This window comes from Schistocerca serialis, unplaced genomic scaffold (genome assembly GCF_023864345.2).
Source record: "Schistocerca serialis cubense isolate TAMUIC-IGC-003099 unplaced genomic scaffold, iqSchSeri2.2 HiC_scaffold_1357, whole genome shotgun sequence".
NCBI classification, from domain to species: Eukaryota; Metazoa; Arthropoda; class Insecta; order Orthoptera; family Acrididae; genus Schistocerca; species Schistocerca serialis.
Window position 1 is genome coordinate 25,395 of NW_026047577.1, and position 18,208 is coordinate 43,602.

The window sequence follows — 18,208 nt, forward strand, 5'->3', positions numbered from 1 at the left end:
TTCCTCGCCTCGCCACGCCTCACACCAGGTGTCTGCGTAGTTTGCACTCAATTCGCACCATTCCTGTCCCTGTCCCCGTCCCGACTTTGCTCGACTGCCGCTCGCTGCCGCTCGGGTCGTGGTCCATATGACAGCGCAAGCACGACAAACGTCTGCGGGACGAGACGAGACGACTAAGGAATAAAGTCATGATTACAAACCAAATTTGGAACTCTACACTCCTACACAACAATAGGCGGTGACGTATTTCAGAAATCACCTGCCGATTCGTACTGTTTTGTCGTTTTCATAGTCTTCTTTGCAAACTTGGTTAGCACATTCTCCCTCAAACCGAGTTAATTACTGCATTTTCGTACCATTACAGTAGTTTAAAAGGCATAAGGAAGCATCTTTGTCACAACAGAAAGGCAGTTTGAAAATTGGGCTGGCAGGGGTAGCGACATAATACGAAAACGAAAAAAAAAAAAAGGAAGGTAGCCAACAGCACCCAGGTTTCCCAGGTGGTCACCCATCCAAGTACTAACTGGGCCCAATGATGCTTAACTTCGGTGATCGGACGAGAACCGGTGTATCCATCATGGTATGGCCGTTGGCGCGCATCTAATGTAGGAGCACGGCAGAATTCGCGTTCGGCTTTTTTCCCAACACACAAAATGTTAGTTTTCCGCCGCATTTGACGAAAGCACTTCCTTCCGCAACAGCCAGTTCCTCGAGGACGCGTGCGGGGGGCGCGCCCCACCGCCGCGTGTGTGAGACGCACTGCTGCTCGTTGCACCTCCTGTCATTCGCTGGGCGCGTGCAGCCTTCGGCACTAGCGGAGGACGCATCTTGTCCCTGGTGTCCAGCGGAGGGCCTGTGCGGGGTGGTGCAGTGTCGTGCTGGAGGGCGCCACTGGTAGCGATGTGGGCTTCCTCGCCTCGCCTCGCCTCGCCTCACACCAGGTGTCTGCGTAGTTTGCAGTGCATTCACACCATTCCTGTCCCTGTCCGCGTCCCGACTTGTCCCGACTTTGCTCGACTGCCGCTCGCTGCCGCTCGGGTCGTGGTCCATATGACAGCGCAAGCACGACAAACGTCTGCGGGACGAGACGAGACGACTAAGGAATAAAGTCATGATTACAAACCAAATTTGGAACTCTACACTCCTACACAACAATAGGCGGTGACGTATTTCAGAAATCACCTGCCGATTCGTACAGTTTTGTCGTTTTCAAAGTCTTCTTGGCAAACTTGGTTAGCACATTCTCCCTCAAACCGAGTTAATTACTGCATTTTCGTACCATTACAGTAGTTTAAAAGGCATAAGGAAGCATCTTTGTCACAACAGAAAGGCAGTTTGAAAATTGGGCTGGCAGGGGTAGCGACATAATACGAAAACGAAAAAAAAAAAAAAGGAAGGTAGCCAACAGCACCCAGGTTTCCCAGGTGGTCACCCATCCAAGTACTAACTGGGCCCAATGATGCTTAACTTCGGTGATCGGACGAGAACCGGTGTATCCATCATGGTATGGCCGTTGGCGCGCATCTAATGTAGGAGCACGGCAGAATTCGCGTTCGGCTTTTTTCCCAACACACAAAATGTTAGTTTTCCGCCGCATTTGACGAAAGCACTTCCTTCCGCAACAGCCAGTTCCTCGAGGACGCGTGCGGGGGGCGCGCCCCACCGCCGCGTGTGTGAGACGCACTGCTGCTCGTTGCACCTCCTGTCATTCGCTGGGCGCGTGCAGCCTTCGGCACTAGCGGAGGACGCATCTTGTCCCTGGTGTCCAGCGGAGGGCCTGTGCGGGGTGGTGCAGTGTCGTGCTGGAGGGCGCCACTGGTAGCGATGTGGGCTTCCTCGCCTCGCCTCGCCTCGCCTCACACCAGGTGTCTGCGTAGTTTGCAGTGCATTCACACCATTCCTGTCCCTGTCCGCGTCCCGACTTGTCCCGACTTTGCTCGACTGCCGCTCGCTGCCGCTCGGGTCGTGGTCCATATGACAGCGCAAGCACGACAAACGTCTGCGGGACGAGACGAGACGACTAAGGAATAAAGTCATGATTACAAACCAAATTTGGAACTCTACACTCCTACACAACAATAGGCGGTGACGTATTTCAGAAATCACCTGCCGATTCGTACTGTTTTGTCGTTTTCATAGTCTTCTTTGCAAACTTGGTTAGCACATTCTCCCTCAAACCGAGTTAATTACTGCATTTTCGTACCATTACAGTAGTTTAAAAGGCATAAGGAAGCATCTTTGTCACAACAGAAAGGCAGTTTGAAAATTGGGCTGGCAGGGGTAGCGACATAATACGAAAACGAAAAAAAAAAAAAGGAAGGTAGCCAACAGCACCCAGGTTTCCCAGGTGGTCACCCATCCAAGTACTAACTGGGCCCAATGATGCTTAACTTCGGTGATCGGACGAGAACCGGTGTATCCATCATGGTATGGCCGTTGGCGCGCATCTAATGTAGGAGCACGGCAGAATTCGCGTTCGGCTTTTTTCCCAACACACAAAATGTTAGTTTTCCGCCGCATTTGACGAAAGCACTTCCTTCCGCAACAGCCAGTTCCTCGAGGACGCGTGCGGGGGGCGCGCCCCACCGCCGCGTGTGTGAGACGCACTGCTGCTCGTTGCACCTCCTGTCATTCGCTGGGCGCGTGCAGCCTTCGGCACTAGCGGAGGACGCATCTTGTCCCTGGTGTCCAGCGGAGGGCCTGTGCGGGGTGGTGCAGTGTCGTGCTGGAGGGCGCCACTGGTAGCGATGTGGGCTTCCTCGCCTCGCCTCGCCTCGCCTCACACCAGGTGTCTGCGTAGTTTGCAGTGCATTCACACCATTCCTGTCCCTGTCCGCGTCCCGACTTGTCCCGACTTTGCTCGACTGCCGCTCGCTGCCGCTCGGGTCGTGGTCCATATGACAGCGCAAGCACGACAAACGTCTGCGGGACGAGACGAGACGACTAAGGAATAAAGTCATGATTACAAACCAAATTTGGAACTCTACACTCCTACACAACAATAGGCGGTGACGTATTTCAGAAATCACCTGCCGATTCGTACAGTTTTGTCGTTTTCAAAGTCTTCTTGGCAAACTTGGTTAGCACATTCTCCCTCAAACCGAGTTAATTACTGCATTTTCGTACCATTACAGTAGTTTAAAAGGCATAAGGAAGCATCTTTGTCACAACAGAAAGGCAGTTTGAAAATTGGGCTGGCAGGGGTAGCGACATAATACGAAAACGAAAAAAAAAAAAAAGGAAGGTAGCCAACAGCACCCAGGTTTCCCAGGTGGTCACCCATCCAAGTACTAACTGGGCCCAATGATGCTTAACTTCGGTGATCGGACGAGAACCGGTGTATCCATCATGGTATGGCCGTTGGCGCGCATCTAATGTAGGAGCACGGCAGAATTCGCGTTCGGCTTTTTTCCCAACACACAAAATGTTAGTTTTCCGCCGCATTTGACGAAAGCACTTCCTTCCGCAACAGCCAGTTCCTCGAGGACGCGTGCGGGGGGCGCGCCCCACCGCCGCGTGTGTGAGACGCACTGCTGCTCGTTGCACCTCCTGTCATTCGCTGGGCGCGTGCAGCCTTCGGCACTAGCGGAGGACGCATCTTGTCCCTGGTGTCCAGCGGAGGGCCTGTGCGGGGTGGTGCAGTGTCGTGCTGGAGGGCGCCACTGGTAGCGATGTGGGCTTCCTCGCCTCGCCTCGCCTCGCCTCACACCAGGTGTCTGCGTAGTTTGCAGTGCATTCACACCATTCCTGTCCCTGTCCGCGTCCCGACTTGTCCCGACTTTGCTCGACTGCCGCTCGCTGCCGCTCGGGTCGTGGTCCATATGACAGCGCAAGCACGACAAACGTCTGCGGGACGAGACGAGACGACTAAGGAATAAAGTCATGATTACAAACCAAATTTGGAACTCTACACTCCTACACAACAATAGGCGGTGACGTATTTCAGAAATCACCTGCCGATTCGTACTGTTTTGTCGTTTTCATAGTCTTCTTTGCAAACTTGGTTAGCACATTCTCCCTCAAACCGAGTTAATTACTGCATTTTCGTACCATTACAGTAGTTTAAAAGGCATAAGGAAGCATCTTTGTCACAACAGAAAGGCAGTTTGAAAATTGGGCTGGCAGGGGTAGCGACATAATACGAAAACGAAAAAAAAAAAAAGGAAGGTAGCCAACAGCACCCAGGTTTCCCAGGTGGTCACCCATCCAAGTACTAACTGGGCCCAATGATGCTTAACTTCGGTGATCGGACGAGAACCGGTGTATCCATCATGGTATGGCCGTTGGCGCGCATCTAATGTAGGAGCACGGCAGAATTCGCGTTCGGCTTTTTTCCCAACACACAAAATGTTAGTTTTCCGCCGCATTTGACGAAAGCACTTCCTTCCGCAACAGCCAGTTCCTCGAGGACGCGTGCGGGGGGCGCGCCCCACCGCCGCGTGTGTGAGACGCACTGCTGCTCGTTGCACCTCCTGTCATTCGCTGGGCGCGTGCAGCCTTCGGCACTAGCGGAGGACGCATCTTGTCCCTGGTGTCCAGCGGAGGGCCTGTGCGGGGTGGTGCAGTGTCGTGCTGGAGGGCGCCACTGGTAGCGATGTGGGCTTCCTCGCCTCGCCTCGCCTCGCCTCACACCAGGTGTCTGCGTAGTTTGCAGTGCATTCACACCATTCCTGTCCCTGTCCGCGTCCCGACTTGTCCCGACTTTGCTCGACTGCCGCTCGCTGCCGCTCGGGTCGTGGTCCATATGACAGCGCAAGCACGACAAACGTCTGCGGGACGAGACGAGACGACTAAGGAATAAAGTCATGATTACAAACCAAATTTGGAACTCTACACTCCTACACAACAATAGGCGGTGACGTATTTCAGAAATCACCTGCCGATTCGTACAGTTTTGTCGTTTTCAAAGTCTTCTTGGCAAACTTGGTTAGCACATTCTCCCTCAAACCGAGTTAATTACTGCATTTTCGTACCATTACAGTAGTTTAAAAGGCATAAGGAAGCATCTTTGTCACAACAGAAAGGCAGTTTGAAAATTGGGCTGGCAGGGGTAGCGACATAATACGAAAACGAAAAAAAAAAAAAAGGAAGGTAGCCAACAGCACCTTTTTTTTGTTTTTTTTTTTTTTTTTTTTACGGGCCTCCCAACTCCCCTTATAGCCCGGCCTTTTCGCTCTCCACAATACGCCTTCGCCGGCGAGCTTCTCAGCTATAAAACGATGCTGTTGGTCGTGCAGTACGATGAACGAAGAGGGGGCGTAACAGGTGCTCCTTCTCGCCGGTCGCAGATGGTATGCGCCGGATGGAACCGGAAAGGGTCCCCGTCTGATGACGGAGGGACGGCACGTCCAGCGAAGGGGAGGGCAAGACTGAACAACGTTGAAAAATAAGGAAAAGTAAGGAAAAAAAAAACAAACGGAAAAGTTCTTCCATAGATCGGCGGTAAAAAATTCTACCGACCAAATGTGGGGGGAAAAAAAACGAGGAAGAAGGGCTTCGCTCAAAAGAACAAGTCGCAAACCCGCGTGAAAAGTAAATAAGGCCCGGGAGGTCCCTCTAACAAAGTATAGAAAACTAAGTAAAGTAACAAATCCGTTGTTAAAAGCAAGCGGTCGGGCAATGAGCGCGGTAGGCAGCTGGCGGCAAGGAGGGCAGGGGTCAAGGAACCTGAGGCCTGGCCACAGTGCCGCCCCCACACCCGCCGTCACTCATATCGACCTTAAAACAAACCATAATGCGGGACACCGGCGTGAAATTCCACACCGACAAAAGTTTAAAGAGTGGCGAGCACAGACACGTGACGAGACTTGAGAGTGCTCAACAATAAGTGAAATGAAAATAATGAAAAAAACAGAGAAAAACGCAAAACAGTCACCACCAAGACTGAGAACTGAAACAGCAGCAAAATTCCCGTCACGCCACAAACTGGGAAAAAACGAATAATGAAATTAAGAAAACTGACGCACAGGGCAAAACAGAAAATATGGCAAGAACGCCCAGAAAAAACGAAAAGACTTCTGATTTCGTTCGGTAATCAAGGGACGTCAAGTGTCGTTCCAGAAAATTTGAAAAAGCCGCAGTAACGCATATTCATATCGTGTCGCTCAAAGGCAAGTGAAGAGATAAGAGAAAATAAAACGTCGATGCTACGCAGATACGGAAAGCCGTGCAAAAGCATGCGCCAGTGCGACCTGCAAAAAATTAGCAAAATTTCGCCGATAGTGTGGCGATGCCTGAATCTGAAGATGTTGGGTCCATAAATAGGTGAGAAAGTCCAGATCGGTAGACAACTTGAGGGAGAAGAGAGCAAACACTGTGTGGCCAAAGATCCACACCGTGGCATTTCGCTTCGTGGTGGGGTAAACGACACACTGCGGAATTAAGACAGCATCCACTGTAACAGTGCGAGTGTCCACCCTCTGAATCAAACGAATCATGTCCCTGGCGACTTCCCAAACACGGCGGAAGCGGTCACACGCAAAGCGGTGTTCAATAGTGTCGTCGGCAGCACACACGTCACACCCACCAGACGGGATGAGATTTATAGAATGAAGTTTGGAGTTGGTAGGGATGGTGCGATGCACCACCTTGTACCACACCGCGTGGACGGAAGCCGGGAGAACGTCATTGGCGAGGTTTTTCCACACTGCCACCCAGTTGCAGCGTGGCAACCGATACTCCCACTTGCAGCGAACGGGAGGTCCGCGGAAAGCCGTGCAGACAGCGCTAACCGTGTGGACGGAGAGGTCACAAAGCGCCAGGTAACTATTATCAAGAAAGTAGCGGCGCACGTAAGAAAGGTAGAACGGGATGTGCGACACAGAAACAGGGGCCACTTCAGAAAGAGGACGGTAACGATTAAAAACAAACGCAGTGGGACCGCAAGGAGCTTTCTGAATAACAGCAGTAGTTCGCTTCCAAAAAAGGGCCGCACATTTGGCGGAAAAATCAACTAGTCCTAAACCGCCATCGGACAGGTCCAAGGTGCAGACAGCATGCGATACCTTGAAAATCTCCCCCCTCCATAAAAACCAGTAAACCGCCTGTTGGATGGCGCGCCCCAACTGCTTGGGAACCGGGAGAACCTGCGCAAGGTACCATGCTCTCGCCAAGATATTGACATTTATCAAATGCACCTTATCCCGAAGGGCCACATTCCGGACCGCATAGATCCTGGCAACCGCACGAATCCGATACAGCGTAGGCCGCCAATTCAAGGCTGCCATCTGCTGTGGGTTCGAAGATAGAAGTATCCCAAGAACGGTAGGCTGCTGCTGGACACAAAACCAATCCCTATGCAGGGTACGTGCGCGGGCGGTGAGCGGCAAAAGCACAGTTTTCCGGGGATTGATAACCGCCCCCGTAGCTTTTCCAAAGTTGTGCAAAACAACATGCAACCTGTCAACGTCGTCGATATGTTCAATAAATACGCCAAGGTCATCAGCATATGCGCGACAAACCAATCTGGTAGTCCCCATCTGAATGCCGCGACATTCCTGACTGATAGAACGGAGGAGGGGATCCAGCGCAATGGCAAAAAGCGCCATGGAAAGCGGACACCCCTGCCGCACGGAGCGACCCACACGGAAAGCAGGAGTGAGACGACCATTGACACATATACGGGAAGTAGCAGGTTGCAACAAATGCGTCACGAATCGGGTAAATAGATAACCAAACCCCATGCGTACCATAACCCGACGCAAATAAAAATGACTAATGCGGTCAAAGGCATTTTTAAAGTCAACTAATAAAATCGCCGCTGTCCGGAGCCGAGCACTTTTCACATATCCTATACAGTCTCGGTACGCAAGGATAGCGTCAAAGATATTCCGATCTCGGACCGCACATGTTTGCTGATCACTAAGTACGGTCGGCAAGACGTTTTTAAGTCGCTGCGCGACGCAACGCGTAACGATCTTGTAATCAGCATTTAATAAAGTAATCGGACGGACAGCATCGATATGAGGTACAGCACGGGATTTGGGAACAAGCGTCACAACCCCCTCCACAAAAGCAGTTGGTACAGTCACACCATGGCGAAGATCGTTCGCTAAATCCACTAAAATCTCACTTAAAAGAGGAAAAAATTTCGAATAAAATTCCGCAGGAATCCCATCGGGACCCGGAGACTTCCCTTTGGGACTCCGCCGAACGGCGTCGAAAACTTCATCAGACGTATAGGCGTCATTTAAAAGATGCCTGTCCGGGCGAGTTAAAACATGTGGAACAACCCGCAAGAAATCTCGCAACGTATCGGAATCAACGTCAACAGCACGGAAAAGCGATGCAAAATGTTCAAAGATATCGTTTTCAATGTCCGACTGTACGGAAGTCCGACCGCCGTTCCGCAACTGCCAAACAGTAATGCGCAAACGTTCGCGGCGTTTGCGTTCCCGGCTTAAATGATAAATGGACAGAGGTTCCCCAGCAACAAAACCTGCAGGCTGACTGCGGACGGTCACCCCATCACTAGCGGCACGCATGTCAATTAAAAGCTGAGCTTGAAATCGCTTCAGAGTGGGCAACAAATCGGGCTGTGACGTCACTCGCAACGCCAAATCGCGTAAACAATCCTGGCGGAAGCGAGCCGTCGCCCGCCGCCAGCGTGCCGCCTCACGGCTGTAATCGATTAAAAAGTTGCGAATCGCCGGCTTAGCGATCGCAACCCACCACTCAATGGTGCTACTATGACCGCCGCGAGTCCGCACCAACCTCTGCCACATACGGGTAAAACTAGTCACAAAATGGTCGTCATTAAGTAAACTACAATTAAACTTCCACAAATTAGTACGACGAGGAACACACAAACGAGGTAATAAAAGACGACAGGAATAGCTGGAGTGGTCGGAAAATATGACAGGAGTCACGTCAGCAGTACAAATACGGGCAGACAACTGCCTAGACACATAAATGCGATCGAGACGGCTACGCCCCGCACCGTAAAAATATGTGAAATAAGTGAAATCGGGGTGTAAAACACGCCACGTGTCGAGCAAATGAAAACTAGTGACCAAAGCACCCAGTTCGTGGCATTTGTTCGGACGCGGCTCCTGATCTCTGTCGTCTAAAACACAATTAAAATCACCCCCGACGATTAAAGTATCGACATTCCTAGATAAAAGCTGACATAAATCCCTACCATAAAATTCAGCCCTGGCCGGTTTAACATTTCCCGACGGAGCGTACACATTCACAAACACAATGCCAAAAATGGTACAGGCAACAGCACGACCGGTCGGTAAAATGTCAACATTAGAAACAGGTAAGCCAGAACGTACTAAAATGGCAGTGCCCGTATCAGAATCAGGCGCAACATTGTCAATCACAATAAAATCAGTAAAATCGTTCAAATATAAAAGCGCTTCACAAGTCACCTCTTGTAAAAAGGCGACGTGACAGTGATTATCATACAAAAAACCCTTAAGAAGCGTAGCTTTCTGCGGATTTCGCAGCTTATTAAGATTTACCGTTAAAATGTTCCACTGGCTACAGTCGTGAAACATATACACGTAGACCACAGGGAAAAAAACAATAACAGAAAAACATGAAAACGCTTAAAACACAATAAAATATACCAACGTGCGCGGAGGGGGAAGGACATACAAAGAGTCGCACTAATGGGATTCACCTGCCTCAACATCCTCCGACCATGCCCGTGATTGACTAGGAGGGGGGGGCGGGGGCGGTGGGGTCCCGGAAACTGTGACGGGATCCCCTGCGACGGAATGCTCCACAGCGGGCATTGCGACATCAGAAGATAAGGCCGGCACCAAATCGTGGGTGGAAGGGGGGGCACGACGATGGTGCGAATCTTCGGCCTTTCGTTTTGTTGGTAAGGGGGGCGGTGTCACAGACACAGGCGGATCTACCGCCATGTCGGAATCAGCAGCGGAAAACGGCTGACTCAAAAATGTTTTTAGGTGTTGAACCGTGATATCACGTTGTTGCGTGGCAGTTACTACAGCACCCTCCGGCTGGGTGCGGGAAGATTGCTGCTTTTTCGCCTGGCGCCTGCCGCCCCCTCCCTGAGACGGGCGCTGGCCGAGATCGGCCCCGGAGCGCGCGGCCGGCTGTCGGGAGGTCGGTTGACCAACCGACTGAGCGTGAGGGGGGGCAGGAGAACGCGCCACCGGAGACGGACTCCGATTTTTGGCCGAAACACCACGCGTATCGAAAGAAGCAGAACTACTGGCACTACGCAAACGCGGTGTGCCAGAAGCCCGAGCAACATTCCGGTCTCTACGGGGTTTAGGCGCAGTAAAAGCCTCACTGTCAACAACAACATCACCGGCAGCAGAGACACCGTCGGGGACGGGAGTTGGAACAACCGCCGATTTATCGGGTTCCGCAACCGGGACAGGATGCGGAACAACGGCCGACAGCGGCACGGATGCCGGTGAAACATCGTCCACTACCGGTTTTTTTAGTAATAGGTACAGGTGTCGCATCCGCGACCAAAGAGGGCTCAACAGGAGGTACAGAAACAGAGTCACTATCGGGAACAGACGTATCCATGGCGTCAGCGGCGGCCGGTACAGGGGGGGCGGCCGCGAGTGGCACACGTGCGGGGGGGGCGGAACCTAAACTCGTCGCGGCAACGGAGGCAAAACTAGGCCCACCTAAAATATCCTCACGTGGCAACTGAACAGGCGGCCTGCGTTTAGGGCAGTTTTGTCGGTAATGACCGACAGCACCACAAAAAGAACACGTCTGAGGTTGACCACTATATGTTATGAAAGCACGATGACCGTTAACTAGCAAGAAGGACGGAATATGTTGACGTACGACCATCTTTACACTCCTCACGCCATTTTCAACTTGAAAAACATAGGCGGAGGACCACTTTTCTTTAGTAACAGATAGCACGGTCCCGTACGGCCGCAAATGACGAGATATGGTGTCATTCCGGATTTCAAAAGGCAAGTTGAACACACGAACATTTCGAAGGCCAAACCCACCATGAGAAATATTTACGTTACTAATGCGACCGTCTAGATGTCTAAATTTACGGACGCCATCATTGACATTGACAACAGTATCACATAATTCCGGAGTTTTCAACTTCAAAAACACAGAATTAATAAAAGTGTCAAACTGAACACCAAGAACGTCATCGGTCGATAAACACAATTCCTCGAGTATCCAACGATGAATTTCGAACGCGGACGGTTTGCCAACGGAACTATCGAATTCACATTGTACGTTATTTTCACGCTCTTCACTAGCATCATAGAAACTTTCCATTACTTACGGACTTGATGAAATGTAGCCGCGAGGCAGAAGACAGACGGCACACGAGGCGCCGCCGACCAAGTCGCAGACGGAAGTACAGCGCGCTCAGCAGCGAGGTGTTGCTGGGCGCGTGCAGCCTTCGACACTAGCGGAGGACGCATCTTGTCCCTGGTGTCCAGCGGAGGGCCTGTGCGGGGTGGTGCAGTGTCGTGCTGGAGGGCGCCACTGGTAGCGATGTGGGCTTCCTCGCCTCGCCTCGCCTCGCCTCACACCAGGTGTCTGCGTAGTTTGCAGTGCATTCACACCATTCCTGTCCCTGTCCGCGTCCCGACTTGTCCCGACTTTGCTCGACTGCCGCTCGCTGCCGCTCGGGTCGTGGTCCATATGACAGCGCAAGCACGACAAACGTCTGCGGGACGAGACGAGACGACTAAGGAATAAAGTCATGATTACAAACCAAATTTGGAACTCTACACTCCTACACAACAATAGGCGGTGACGTATTTCAGAAATCACCTGCCGATTCGTACTGTTTTGTCGTTTTCATAGTCTTCTTTGCAAACTTGGTTAGCACATTCTCCCTCAAACCGAGTTAATTACTGCATTTTCGTACCATTACAGTAGTTTAAAAGGCATAAGGAAGCATCTTTGTCACAACAGAAAGGCAGTTTGAAAATTGGGCTGGCAGGGGTAGCGACATAATACGAAAACGAAAAAAAAAAAAAGGAAGGTAGCCAACAGCACCCAGGTTTCCCAGGTGGTCACCCATCCAAGTACTAACTGGGCCCAATGATGCTTAACTTCGGTGATCGGACGAGAACCGGTGTATCCATCATGGTATGGCCGTTGGCGCGCATCTAATGTAGGAGCACGGCAGAATTCGCGTTCGGCTTTTTTCCCAACACACAAAATGTTAGTTTTCCGCCGCATTTGACGAAAGCACTTCCTTCCGCAACAGCCAGTTCCTCGAGGACGCGTGCGGGGGGCGCGCCCCACCGCCGCGTGTGTGAGACGCACTGCTGCTCGTTGCACCTCCTGTCATTCGCTGGGCGCGTGCAGCCTTCGGCACTAGCGGAGGACGCATCTTGTCCCTGGTGTCCAGCGGAGGGCCTGTGCGGGGTGGTGCAGTGTCGTGCTGGAGGGCGCCACTGGTAGCGATGTGGGCTTCCTCGCCTCGCCTCGCCTCGCCTCACACCAGGTGTCTGCGTAGTTTGCAGTGCATTCACACCATTCCTGTCCCTGTCCGCGTCCCGACTTGTCCCGACTTTGCTCGACTGCCGCTCGCTGCCGCTCGGGTCGTGGTCCATATGACAGCGCAAGCACGACAAACGTCTGCGGGACGAGACGAGACGACTAAGGAATAAAGTCATGATTACAAACCAAATTTGGAACTCTACACTCCTACACAACAATAGGCGGTGACGTATTTCAGAAATCACCTGCCGATTCGTACAGTTTTGTCGTTTTCAAAGTCTTCTTGGCAAACTTGGTTAGCACATTCTCCCTCAAACCGAGTTAATTACTGCATTTTCGTACCATTACAGTAGTTTAAAAGGCATAAGGAAGCATCTTTGTCACAACAGAAAGGCAGTTTGAAAATTGGGCTGGCAGGGGTAGCGACATAATACGAAAACGAAAAAAAAAAAAAAGGAAGGTAGCCAACAGCACCCAGGTTTCCCAGGTGGTCACCCATCCAAGTACTAACTGGGCCCAATGATGCTTAACTTCGGTGATCGGACGAGAACCGGTGTATCCATCATGGTATGGCCGTTGGCGCGCATCTAATGTAGGAGCACGGCAGAATTCGCGTTCGGCTTTTTTCCCAACACACAAAATGTTAGTTTTCCGCCGCATTTGACGAAAGCACTTCCTTCCGCAACAGCCAGTTCCTCGAGGACGCGTGCGGGGGGCGCGCCCCACCGCCGCGTGTGTGAGACGCACTGCTGCTCGTTGCACCTCCTGTCATTCGCTGGGCGCGTGCAGCCTTCGGCACTAGCGGAGGACGCATCTTGTCCCTGGTGTCCAGCGGAGGGCCTGTGCGGGGTGGTGCAGTGTCGTGCTGGAGGGCGCCACTGGTAGCGATGTGGGCTTCCTCGCCTCGCCTCGCCTCGCCTCACACCAGGTGTCTGCGTAGTTTGCAGTGCATTCACACCATTCCTGTCCCTGTCCGCGTCCCGACTTGTCCCGACTTTGCTCGACTGCCGCTCGCTGCCGCTCGGGTCGTGGTCCATATGACAGCGCAAGCACGACAAACGTCTGCGGGACGAGACGAGACGACTAAGGAATAAAGTCATGATTACAAACCAAATTTGGAACTCTACACTCCTACACAACAATAGGCGGTGACGTATTTCAGAAATCACCTGCCGATTCGTACTGTTTTGTCGTTTTCATAGTCTTCTTTGCAAACTTGGTTAGCACATTCTCCCTCAAACCGAGTTAATTACTGCATTTTCGTACCATTACAGTAGTTTAAAAGGCATAAGGAAGCATCTTTGTCACAACAGAAAGGCAGTTTGAAAATTGGGCTGGCAGGGGTAGCGACATAATACGAAAACGAAAAAAAAAAAAAGGAAGGTAGCCAACAGCACCCAGGTTTCCCAGGTGGTCACCCATCCAAGTACTAACTGGGCCCAATGATGCTTAACTTCGGTGATCGGACGAGAACCGGTGTATCCATCATGGTATGGCCGTTGGCGCGCATCTAATGTAGGAGCACGGCAGAATTCGCGTTCGGCTTTTTTCCCAACACACAAAATGTTAGTTTTCCGCCGCATTTGACGAAAGCACTTCCTTCCGCAACAGCCAGTTCCTCGAGGACGCGTGCGGGGGGCGCGCCCCACCGCCGCGTGTGTGAGACGCACTGCTGCTCGTTGCACCTCCTGTCATTCGCTGGGCGCGTGCAGCCTTCGGCACTAGCGGAGGACGCATCTTGTCCCTGGTGTCCAGCGGAGGGCCTGTGCGGGGTGGTGCAGTGTCGTGCTGGAGGGCGCCACTGGTAGCGATGTGGGCTTCCTCGCCTCGCCTCGCCTCGCCTCACACCAGGTGTCTGCGTAGTTTGCAGTGCATTCACACCATTCCTGTCCCTGTCCGCGTCCCGACTTGTCCCGACTTTGCTCGACTGCCGCTCGCTGCCGCTCGGGTCGTGGTCCATATGACAGCGCAAGCACGACAAACGTCTGCGGGACGAGACGAGACGACTAAGGAATAAAGTCATGATTACAAACCAAATTTGGAACTCTACACTCCTACACAACAATAGGCGGTGACGTATTTCAGAAATCACCTGCCGATTCGTACTGTTTTGTCGTTTTCATAGTCTTCTTTGCAAACTTGGTTAGCACATTCTCCCTCAAACCGAGTTAATTACTGCATTTTCGTACCATTACAGTAGTTTAAAAGGCATAAGGAAGCATCTTTGTCACAACAGAAAGGCAGTTTGAAAATTGGGCTGGCAGGGGTAGCGACATAATACGAAAACGAAAAAAAAAAAAAGGAAGGTAGCCAACAGCACCCAGGTTTCCCAGGTGGTCACCCATCCAAGTACTAACTGGGCCCAATGATGCTTAACTTCGGTGATCGGACGAGAACCGGTGTATCCATCATGGTATGGCCGTTGGCGCGCATCTAATGTAGGAGCACGGCAGAATTCGCGTTCGGCTTTTTTCCCAACACACAAAATGTTAGTTTTCCGCCGCATTTGACGAAAGCACTTCCTTCCGCAACAGCCAGTTCCTCGAGGACGCGTGCGGGGGGCGCGCCCCACCGCCGCGTGTGTGAGACGCACTGCTGCTCGTTGCACCTCCTGTCATTCGCTGGGCGCGTGCAGCCTTCGGCACTAGCGGAGGACGCATCTTGTCCCTGGTGTCCAGCGGAGGGCCTGTGCGGGGTGGTGCAGTGTCGTGCTGGAGGGCGCCACTGGTAGCGATGTGGGCTTCCTCGCCTCGCCTCGCCTCGCCTCACACCAGGTGTCTGCGTAGTTTGCAGTGCATTCACACCATTCCTGTCCCTGTCCGCGTCCCGACTTGTCCCGACTTTGCTCGACTGCCGCTCGCTGCCGCTCGGGTCGTGGTCCATATGACAGCGCAAGCACGACAAACGTCTGCGGGACGAGACGAGACGACTAAGGAATAAAGTCATGATTACAAACCAAATTTGGAACTCTACACTCCTACACAACAATAGGCGGTGACGTATTTCAGAAATCACCTGCCGATTCGTACAGTTTTGTCGTTTTCAAAGTCTTCTTGGCAAACTTGGTTAGCACATTCTCCCTCAAACCGAGTTAATTACTGCATTTTCGTACCATTACAGTAGTTTAAAAGGCATAAGGAAGCATCTTTGTCACAACAGAAAGGCAGTTTGAAAATTGGGCTGGCAGGGGTAGCGACATAATACGAAAACGAAAAAAAAAAAAAAAGGAAGGTAGCCAACAGCACCCAGGTTTCCCAGGTGGTCACCCATCCAAGTACTAACTGGGCCCAATGATGCTTAACTTCGGTGATCGGACGAGAACCGGTGTATCCATCATGGTATGGCCGTTGGCGCGCATCTAATGTAGGAGCACGGCAGAATTCGCGTTCGGCTTTTTTCCCAACACACAAAATGTTAGTTTTCCGCCGCATTTGACGAAAGCACTTCCTTCCGCAACAGCCAGTTCCTCGAGGACGCGTGCGGGGGGCGCGCCCCACCGCCGCGTGTGTGAGACGCACTGCTGCTCGTTGCACCTCCTGTCATTCGCTGGGCGCGTGCAGCCTTCGGCACTAGCGGAGGACGCATCTTGTCCCTGGTGTCCAGCGGAGGGCCTGTGCGGGGTGGTGCAGTGTCGTGCTGGAGGGCGCCACTGGTAGCGATGTGGGCTTCCTCGCCTCGCCTCGCCTCGCCTCACACCAGGTGTCTGCGTAGTTTGCAGTGCATTCACACCATTCCTGTCCCTGTCCGCGTCCCGACTTGTCCCGACTTTGCTCGACTGCCGCTCGCTGCCGCTCGGGTCGTGGTCCATATGACAGCGCAAGCACGACAAACGTCTGCGGGACGAGACGAGACGACTAAGGAATAAAGTCATGATTACAAACCAAATTTGGAACTCTACACTCCTACACAACAATAGGCGGTGACGTATTTCAGAAATCACCTGCCGATTCGTACTGTTTTGTCGTTTTCATAGTCTTCTTTGCAAACTTGGTTAGCACATTCTCCCTCAAACCGAGTTAATTACTGCATTTTCGTACCATTACAGTAGTTTAAAAGGCATAAGGAAGCATCTTTGTCACAACAGAAAGGCAGTTTGAAAATTGGGCTGGCAGGGGTAGCGACATAATACGAAAACGAAAAAAAAAAAAAGGAAGGTAGCCAACAGCACCCAGGTTTCCCAGGTGGTCACCCATCCAAGTACTAACTGGGCCCAATGATGCTTAACTTCGGTGATCGGACGAGAACCGGTGTATCCATCATGGTATGGCCGTTGGCGCGCATCTAATGTAGGAGCACGGCAGAATTCGCGTTCGGCTTTTTTCCCAACACACAAAATGTTAGTTTTCCGCCGCATTTGACGAAAGCACTTCCTTCCGCAACAGCCAGTTCCTCGAGGACGCGTGCGGGGGGCGCGCCCCACCGCCGCGTGTGTGAGACGCACTGCTGCTCGTTGCACCTCCTGTCATTCGCTGGGCGCGTGCAGCCTTCGGCACTAGCGGAGGACGCATCTTGTCCCTGGTGTCCAGCGGAGGGCCTGTGCGGGGTGGTGCAGTGTCGTGCTGGAGGGCGCCACTGGTAGCGATGTGGGCTTCCTCGCCTCGCCTCGCCTCGCCTCACACCAGGTGTCTGCGTAGTTTGCAGTGCATTCACACCATTCCTGTCCCTGTCCGCGTCCCGACTTGTCCCGACTTTGCTCGACTGCCGCTCGCTGCCGCTCGGGTCGTGGTCCATATGACAGCGCAAGCACGACAAACGTCTGCGGGACGAGACGAGACGACTAAGGAATAAAGTCATGATTACAAACCAAATTTGGAACTCTACACTCCTACACAACAATAGGCGGTGACGTATTTCAGAAATCACCTGCCGATTCGTACAGTTTTGTCGTTTTCAAAGTCTTCTTGGCAAACTTGGTTAGCACATTCTCCCTCAAACCGAGTTAATTACTGCATTTTCGTACCATTACAGTAGTTTAAAAGGCATAAGGAAGCATCTTTGTCACAACAGAAAGGCAGTTTGAAAATTGGGCTGGCAGGGGTAGCGACATAATACGAAAACGAAAAAAAAAAAAAGGAAGGTAGCCAACAGCACCCAGGTTTCCCAGGTGGTCACCCATCCAAGTACTAACTGGGCCCAATGATGCTTAACTTCGGTGATCGGACGAGAACCGGTGTATCCATCATGGTATGGCCGTTGGCGCGCATCTAATGTAGGAGCACGGCAGAATTCGCGTTCGGCTTTTTTCCCAACACACAAAATGTTAGTTTTCCGCCGCATTTAACGAAAGCACTTCCTTCCGCAACAGCCAGTTCCTCGAGGACGCGTGCGGGGGGCGCGCCCCACCGCCGCGTGTGTGAGACGCACTGCTGCTCGTTGCACCTCCTGTCATTCGCTGGGCGCGTGCAGCCTTCGGCACTAGCGGAGGACGCATCTTGTCCCTGGTGTCCAGCGGAGGGCCTGTGCGGGGTGGTGCAGTGTCGTGCTGGAGGGCGCCACTGGTAGCGATGTGGGCTTCCTCGCCTCGCCTCGCCTCGCCTCACACCAGGTGTCTGCGTAGTTTGCAGTGCATTCACACCATTCCTGTCCCTGTCCGCGTCCCGACTTGTCCCGACTTTGCTCGACTGCCGCTCGCTGCCGCTCGGGTCGTGGTCCATATGACAGCGCAAGCACGACAAACGTCTGCGGGACGAGACGAGACGACTAAGGAATAAAGTCATGATTACAAACCAAATTTGGAACTCTACACTCCTACACAACAATAGGCGGTGACGTATTTCAGAAA

The 18,208-nt window shown here is 52.4% G+C and overlaps 12 non-coding genes across 12 annotated transcripts; all 12 read right to left on the reverse strand.

Moving 5' to 3' along the window:
- Positions 1-475: 475 nt before the first annotated feature.
- LOC126440294 (5S ribosomal RNA) lies at positions 476-594 on the reverse strand. The gene has a single exon (XR_007581466.1). It is a non-coding gene; the product is annotated as a 5S ribosomal RNA (ribosomal RNA).
- Positions 595-1,399: 805 nt separating this feature from the next.
- On the reverse strand, positions 1,400-1,518 carry LOC126440295 (5S ribosomal RNA). Its single transcript, XR_007581467.1, has one exon. It is a non-coding gene; the product is annotated as a 5S ribosomal RNA (ribosomal RNA).
- Positions 1,519-2,322: 804 nt separating this feature from the next.
- On the reverse strand, positions 2,323-2,441 carry LOC126440296 (5S ribosomal RNA). The gene has a single exon (XR_007581468.1). It is a non-coding gene; the product is annotated as a 5S ribosomal RNA (ribosomal RNA).
- An 805-nt stretch (positions 2,442-3,246) lies between these two features.
- Positions 3,247-3,365, reverse strand: LOC126440297 (5S ribosomal RNA). The gene has a single exon (XR_007581469.1). It is a non-coding gene; the product is annotated as a 5S ribosomal RNA (ribosomal RNA).
- An 804-nt stretch (positions 3,366-4,169) lies between these two features.
- On the reverse strand, positions 4,170-4,288 carry LOC126440298 (5S ribosomal RNA). Its single transcript, XR_007581470.1, has one exon. It is a non-coding gene; the product is annotated as a 5S ribosomal RNA (ribosomal RNA).
- Positions 4,289-11,964: 7,676 nt separating this feature from the next.
- LOC126440299 (5S ribosomal RNA) lies at positions 11,965-12,083 on the reverse strand. Its single transcript, XR_007581471.1, has one exon. It is a non-coding gene; the product is annotated as a 5S ribosomal RNA (ribosomal RNA).
- An 805-nt stretch (positions 12,084-12,888) lies between these two features.
- On the reverse strand, positions 12,889-13,007 carry LOC126440302 (5S ribosomal RNA). The gene has a single exon (XR_007581473.1). It is a non-coding gene; the product is annotated as a 5S ribosomal RNA (ribosomal RNA).
- An 804-nt stretch (positions 13,008-13,811) lies between these two features.
- LOC126440303 (5S ribosomal RNA) lies at positions 13,812-13,930 on the reverse strand. The gene has a single exon (XR_007581474.1). It is a non-coding gene; the product is annotated as a 5S ribosomal RNA (ribosomal RNA).
- An 804-nt stretch (positions 13,931-14,734) lies between these two features.
- Positions 14,735-14,853, reverse strand: LOC126440304 (5S ribosomal RNA). The gene has a single exon (XR_007581475.1). It is a non-coding gene; the product is annotated as a 5S ribosomal RNA (ribosomal RNA).
- Positions 14,854-15,659: 806 nt separating this feature from the next.
- LOC126440305 (5S ribosomal RNA) lies at positions 15,660-15,778 on the reverse strand. The gene has a single exon (XR_007581476.1). It is a non-coding gene; the product is annotated as a 5S ribosomal RNA (ribosomal RNA).
- An 804-nt stretch (positions 15,779-16,582) lies between these two features.
- Positions 16,583-16,701, reverse strand: LOC126440306 (5S ribosomal RNA). The gene has a single exon (XR_007581477.1). It is a non-coding gene; the product is annotated as a 5S ribosomal RNA (ribosomal RNA).
- An 804-nt stretch (positions 16,702-17,505) lies between these two features.
- On the reverse strand, positions 17,506-17,624 carry LOC126440307 (5S ribosomal RNA). The gene has a single exon (XR_007581478.1). It is a non-coding gene; the product is annotated as a 5S ribosomal RNA (ribosomal RNA).
- Positions 17,625-18,208: the final 584 nt, after the last annotated feature.